The sequence below is a fragment of the Sminthopsis crassicaudata genome, chromosome 1 (assembly GCF_048593235.1).
Source record: "Sminthopsis crassicaudata isolate SCR6 chromosome 1, ASM4859323v1, whole genome shotgun sequence".
In the NCBI taxonomy this organism is placed as follows: Eukaryota; Metazoa; Chordata; class Mammalia; order Dasyuromorphia; family Dasyuridae; genus Sminthopsis; species Sminthopsis crassicaudata.
In genome coordinates this window covers 305,237,287-305,244,418 of record NC_133617.1, presented here as the reverse complement: position 1 = coordinate 305,244,418, position 7,132 = coordinate 305,237,287, and the positions used below count along the sequence as shown (strand labels likewise).

Genomic DNA, 7,132 nt, shown 5'->3' with positions numbered 1-7,132 from the left:
TTTCCTTAAAATTCTGGTACAGACAAGTGATACTAGACTCTTGACACAGATGTAGTAAACTGTGCACAAGCTCAGCCTGACAATAGGAGGTGATATAAATGCAAACAAAACTAAAAATTTCTAAAAATAATGAACCATTCTTGTGAATCTCATGTGCAAAAGCCCAGAGGCTCAACATATATAAATATATTTATGGCTTTGATATATTAGAATCACAAGTTCCAACACACTGCCAATGGAGTTTATTCACCTGACCAAAGTAGACACTTAATTAACATGATCATATTATGTGTCACAGGCAATTTTAATAGTCATAAAATGAAATTATAAAAAGGGAAAAGTCATATTATAACCATTGAATGTAAAGACATTTTAAATACCTCAATGAAGGTATTTTTAAACACATGAATCAGTAAGATTCATTGTGCAGAAACTTCAAAGAGGAATAATGACTTCTATTTAGAACAAATGTTACTCCATTCCCCTTACTGTGAAATGAAAAGACTGGACTATAAGATTGAAAGATCTTTCTTTTATGTATAATATTCACAGAACCAAAGTTGTAGAGCTAGAAATTATTTTGGAGGCTATGATGAATATCCCTTTCACAGATGAAGCAATCAAGTCTCAGAAACATGAAGTAACTGGCTGCAATTAGTCAAGCAGCAAGCAAAAAATATATCAAAACCAGGATTAAAATATAGGTTCTCTGGTTCAGAAATTCATATAGGGAAAAAAGACAGGGTTCAGGAACTACAATGTTATTTTATTAAAAAAAAAAAAAACATATCTGAAGGGCTGTGTGGAAGGAAGGCATGACTCATTCTGTTTGTCTTCAGAAAGCAGAACCAGAAGCAATGGATAGAAAATATAAAGCCAATTTAAACTCAATGTCCTAAAAAGGAAAATAAATAAATTCTTTATTATTACAATTGTGAGAAACGTGGAATAGGTTATCTCAAGAGTTCTCCTTGGAGGTCTAAAAACAGTTGTGAGTCAAAGTTATGAAAAAAGTTTAGAGAAAGTTCAGTTTAAAAAAGGAATGGAAAGATACATGTGAGAAAGAGTGATTATGAAGATCAATACTGACTAATATGGAGGTTGAAGGCCAAGACAAAGAATTTATATTTTTGTACAAGCAGCTTAAGGACATGGTCAAAGTAAGTAGCAATGAAAATTATAAAAATGTATTGGAGTCATAACTTGAAATGTCCTAAGTGAGAATTCAGTATATTCTTTTTCCCTCCAGATATGCCTCTACTTTTTTTGGCACATTAACTGGATACCTGGTAAGTGAATTCATATTATATCTTAAAGTTATACATTGTAAATGAATCTGAATTAAGTCTGTTGCTTTAACATATTCTGATTTTCAAGATTATCCATTCTTTAGACTGTCATATTTTTTATCTCATACCTTATGTACATTCAGGTTTTCAGACAATAGGAAAAGAATATATTTGGTTCACATATTATGTCACTTTTTAATTTGACCATCATCTTTTGCATGTTGCCTAGACCGGAATGGTTTATCTCATACTACAAACTTTGTTCTATTCTGCTAGACTGTTACAAGGTTTACTGGTAGCAATACTGACTCTAATGGTACAGTCATTTCTCAATCTTATTGATAGCTTTCAGGAATAGCAAAAGATCTTATGAGAAAATTAAATTAAAATATTAAAGAAGAGCCTGATCCACTAAGGAAGTAGGGGAGGAAGGAAACATAAACATACCTGCATAAAGCAATGAGCCTTTAAAAGAAATCCCCTAACCTTTCACACAACTGACATTTCCTTCTCATGATCTAAGGAGTCTCTGGCTTTCAGAAGCTTTACAGTAGCCTATTCTACTCTTCTTCAAAGCTGGAGGATACTTTTAGTCTAATTTATTCCCCCTTAGACTTCTGTAGAAAAATTTCAAAGGCTGAAGCTGTCTAGAGGAAAAGGTAGCAATTCAAAATTCAATGATATTCTGAAGTTTGGGAAAGTTTGGGCTTTAGAAATCCAGAGGGAAAGTATAATTAGTGAGGTTTCTCTAAAGAGAAACTCATAATAAAGGGTGTGAACAGGGAACCCTTTATCTTTAAATCTTACAAAATATTCCTATGTGAGACATTATACATAAAAGAATGGGGAATATTCCATTTTCATTTGATATAACATAGCTTTAAGTGAAATTTTTTTTTCTTAATGTACCACTTACATTTTATCATCTCTATATTTTCAAGGCACATGCTTGACACAGCATTTTTATTTATTTTTTCATTGCCTGGCCTTCCAATCTAGTATCATAAAGCAATGAAAATCTAAAAAATTAAAGCTAAAATTCAAAATTATGCAAAAAATGCAAGATTCAATTTAATAATAGTCCAAAAATATTTTGCTTAGTAGTATACTTATTTTGTCTACATATATCAAATGAAATGCAAAGCTGAGAAGTTATATGATAAACTTAATTTAATTTAGTTAATTAACTTTAATTAATTACTATAAACTACCAATATTAATAACTCAGGCTCAATCATCTCCTTTTCATTCAATAGCATGATGCCTACCTAAATATTTTAGAAATTAAATCATCTCTACATTTCAAAATGTCCACCTCATCATTGGCTTATAATGCAAATTAACAGTTCAACAAAATGTATATCAGTTACCATATTTCAAAAGAAAACAAAATTCTTAGCAGTTCTCAAGAACAAAGCCATCTTATTTAATAGCATAAAACTTGTTTGAACTTCGTAGTGAATACGTTGTTTGCAGGCAAGCTGATAATTTACTAATCCAGAGAATTTTGCAAGTTCATCAATTCAATAGAGAAACAAAAGTAGTTTGCATAGAAAAAATAAAGAACTCCTACAGAGGTGTATATGACAGCACAAGTTTATCAGTAAAAGAAGGCTAGAGTCCAAATGTCCAGGCTAAAAAGTTCTTTGAAGGAATTTGCAGTTAAGCAGCAATGAAAAAAAAATGTCATTTTTTGGAAGGTTTTGTGATGATCATCCTGAAAGATATTTTCTAAGTAACAAATCCAGGACTTCAAATCTTTCAAATGCTTCTGTTTAGCAAATCTAAAGACTTCATTTGTGTTTGGGAAACCAAGAATTTTGCAAAATGTGAAAGGGGCATACTGCTGGCAAGCTTTGCAAGTTCTCTGCAGACCAGAACCTTTTTTTCCAATCTCCCCAGGAGCAGGGCAGTTAGACACCTGCCAGTTGCTTGTAGTGGCACCATCCCACTGTGATGTTAATTAGATAAAGGAGAGTACTATGGTGAGCCACAATAATTACAGGGTGAAGAGACAATTTTCCTCCTTTTTAAACAGTCTGCTCTATGAGGCAGGGTCTTTTGTTATACTAATTACAAATGTTAATTAAACATTTCCTTGGAATTTTGCCTTCTATTAACAGGTCAGAAAAGCAGGGAATAGACTCAACAACAGACACAAGACACTAGTCACATAGGAAATTAGAACAAGTCTACTTCCACAAATTGGCTGGCATTTGGCACTTGTAACTTTTGTCCTTGCTTTGGCATGGAATAATACAGCAGGTGAGACCACTTGTCATACTGTTTATTCAAAGCAATCATTAAATAGAATAAAAAACGTAGGGGCTGAGTGTGAGGGAGAAGGAATAAACCTCCAAATTTAACTTATTTTCTGAAGTAGTTTAATGCTTTGTAATTTATGCAAGAAAAACCTCTTAAGAGTAAATAGTCAGTGGGGATAGACTTATAGGCATTCTGGGAAGTTTATTGGTTCTTGTTGTTCATGAGCACTGCAGCAGAAATAACCTATACATGGGTTTTTATGCTATGTGAGTTTTGCTCATGTTTTCCCATAAATCTTTTATACAGGATCCCACAAGACAATCTGGAGTGTTTCCCCTCTTTCCATTAATATTTCATGGAATCCAGGTTAATTAATTAGGGATTAGTTAACCACTTAAGCTGTTGATCTGTTATTTATCACTTTCATGACATGACTGACCACCTTTTTTTTTTTTTTTCCAGTCATATATGCCCTAGATTATATTTGTCAGGCAACTTCTCTGAAACATGTTAAACATCCTCTCTCCTCAATCTAATAGAACAGTCTTTGATGATACAAATTATTTCCTTTATAATATTTCAAGTATTTAGTAAAAAAATGTTGGTTGAATAATAATCTCTCTTGTCTAAGTAGAATACTATTTTCTCTTCATTTTTCTACCTCTTTGACCACTATCAAATCATGTAGATTCTACCTTCATAATGTCTCCATTGACTATTCTTTCCTCTCTATACATAAAGCAACTACCCTAGTTCAAGTCTTCAATACCTCTTGTCAAGACTTTTGCAGTAGCCTATTGATAATCACTGGGGGGGAGGGGGCGAGCCAAGAAGGCAGCCACCAGAATCTGTAAGCTCCCTTCTTCCCTCATTATCAATTAGTTAATCAGCCTCAAAAATAACACTGGACTGATAGAAACCACAAGGATTGGAAGCACAATGTACCAGCTGAAGAGAATCTGGAATTTCAACAGAAAAGGTCAGTTCCGAGGGGAGGAAGGAAAAAGGCCAGCACAGACAGGGTTAGGTGCTAGCACACTGTGCCGATCATGTTCTGGGATCAGAGAAGCCACTGAGATAGAGGAATCTGGCACAGGCTGATAGCTCTTCTCTGCTTATAAAACAGCAGCTCAGAAGAGAAATCAAGCCACTTTAAAATATAAAGCCAGATCCTAGAACTACCCCAATCCGGAAGTGACCTAACAGATCTCGGCACTGCTGTGCAACCACTTTCTGCTGTCCTGGCTTCACCTTGGAGTAGTTAAGAGCCTGAACAGCAGGGAAACAGCCTGAGGCAATATCTAATCCACATAGTGCCAGGCTTGGCCAGAGGCTGTAGAACTTAGCCTCAGAAGTCCCAGAGAAGAGGAACCTTTGAAATAGGGATCGCAGTTTCTGGGCAGACACTTTCAGTTTGAGAGCAGGGGCTTTTCACATCAGCTGCTGATATCCACGCCCCACTGGACACATTGGCTGGGCTTTGTGTCACCTTTACTGTTCAGTCTTAAACCTCAGGGAAGTCGCTAGGGGTCCTTCACTGGGCAACCCTCACAGCGCAGTCGTACTAATCACCTCTGAGGCACTTCGAGGGAGGGGGAGGGGAACTCTCTCCCAGAGCTATCTCTTAACTCAGACACAGGAGCCGCTACATCCATCTGGTCTGGGAGGAAGCTGGTAAAAAAACAAATAAATAAATAAATAAATAAACGTCTTACCCCAAGGACAGACCCCAAAAGATTTTTAACCATGAGTAAAAAGCTGAAGAGAACTATTGATTCCTTCTACACAGAGAAAGAGCAGGTATCCAACCCCAAGGAAGTAAACAGCAGAGTCAGCAGATAACACTCTAAAGGGGAACAATACCTGCCCCTCATCACATAACTCTCTCCTAGAGACTATTAAAAAGTTAAGAGAGTTTGAAGAAAAATGAGGAAAGGAAAGAGAAGCTATGATAGAGAATAACAACGTTCTGAAATTTGAGTTGGAAAAAATAAAGAATTCACAGGAGATGCAGGGAAACAAAATTTGTGAATTAGAAAAGGTTAAAAAATCACAGGAAAGTAGGATTTCTGAATTAGAAAAGAAAAAAAAAGTCTCAAGAACGTAGGATTTCTGAATTGGAAAAGATAAAAAAGTCTCCAGAAAGTAGGATTTCTGAATTGGAAAAAGAAAATAACTCTCTTTAAAAAAATTAGGTAAATGGAAAAAAAATTCAATAGAGCAAAATAATTCATTTAAAAACTCAATTGGGCATATACAAAAATAACTTAAAAATGTGAAGGAAGAAAATAACTCATTTAAAAATCAGGATGGAACAAATAGAAATGAATGATTCATTGAGAACCCAATAATCAGTCAAACAAAACAAAACCAAAAAAAAAAAAAAAAGGAAAAGCTGGAGAATAATGTCAAATACTTACTGGGAAAACCTGGAAAATAGATCTAGGAGGGATAATCTGAGGATCATTGGACTTCCCATAAACTATGACCAAAAAAAGAGCCTAGATTCTATTTTACAGGAAATCGTCAAAGAGAACTGTCCAGAGATAATAGAAACAGAAGGGAAAATAGGCATTGAAAAAATTCATCGAACACCTTCTGAAAAAGACCCTAAAAAAAGAACTCCACGGAATATTGTAGCTAAGCTGCAGAACTACCAAACAAAGGAAAAAATATTGCAAGCAGCTAGAAAAAAGCAACTCAAATATCAAGGGGCCACAATAAGGGTCACTCAAGATCTGGCTGCCTCCACATTAAAAGATCACAGGGCCTGGAACCTGATATTCCAAAAGGCAAAAGATCAAGGATTGCAACCAAGAATAAACTATCCAGCTAAGTTTAGCATTTTCTTCCATGGAAGAAGATAGTCATTTAATGAAACAGAGGAATTCCATTTGTTTCTAAGAAAAAAACCAGACTTAAACAAAAAATTAGATTTACATCCACAAGACTGAAGAGAAAAAGAAAAAGGTAAAAAGAACTCTTGAGAACTGTATCTCTGTTGTGGAAATATAGAAAGTCTGCATGGATAATTTGATTTTACTGATATTAAAAAAGGGGGGGAGTAGTAAAGCGAAGGGGGTAGTATTAGAAACAGGGGAAGGAGAGATAAAAAGAGGGAAACTACATCCCAGGAAGAGGCATAGAAAATATACCATATCTGAGGGAATTTAGAGAGGGGGAGAAACATTGTTTGAATTTTACTCTCATCAGAGTAGGCTCAAAGAGTAAATAATTGACATATCTGTTTTTCAGAGAATTCTCTCTCACCTCATTAAAAGGGGGGAGAGGAAAAGGAAAAAGGAAAAGGGGAATAAGGGAACTGTACAAGAAAAGGGAAGGGATTTGGAAGGAGGGGGGAGGGATACTAAAAAGGGAGGGCTGTGCATCACAAGTGGGGTCTATAAATTAAATATTGGGGAAGGGGTTCAAGGGGGTCAAGGGAAAAAGCATAATCTGGGGATAATATGATAGCAGGAAATACAGAATTAGCAATTTTAACTGTAAATGTGAATGGGATGAACTCTCCCATCAAATGGAGACAGCAGACTGGATCAAAAGTCAGAACCCTACAATAT

The 7,132-nt window shown here is 35.2% G+C and overlaps 1 long non-coding RNA gene across 1 annotated transcript; it reads left to right on the top strand.

The window, feature by feature from the left end:
- The first annotated feature begins 862 nt into the window (after window positions 1-862).
- On the top strand, window positions 863-6,718 carry LOC141554098 (uncharacterized). The gene is made up of 5 exons (XR_012485780.1): window positions 863-1,160; window positions 1,250-1,289; window positions 3,413-3,554; window positions 4,437-4,533; window positions 6,074-6,718. It is a non-coding gene; the product is annotated as an uncharacterized LOC141554098 (long non-coding RNA).
- Window positions 6,719-7,132: the final 414 nt, after the last annotated feature.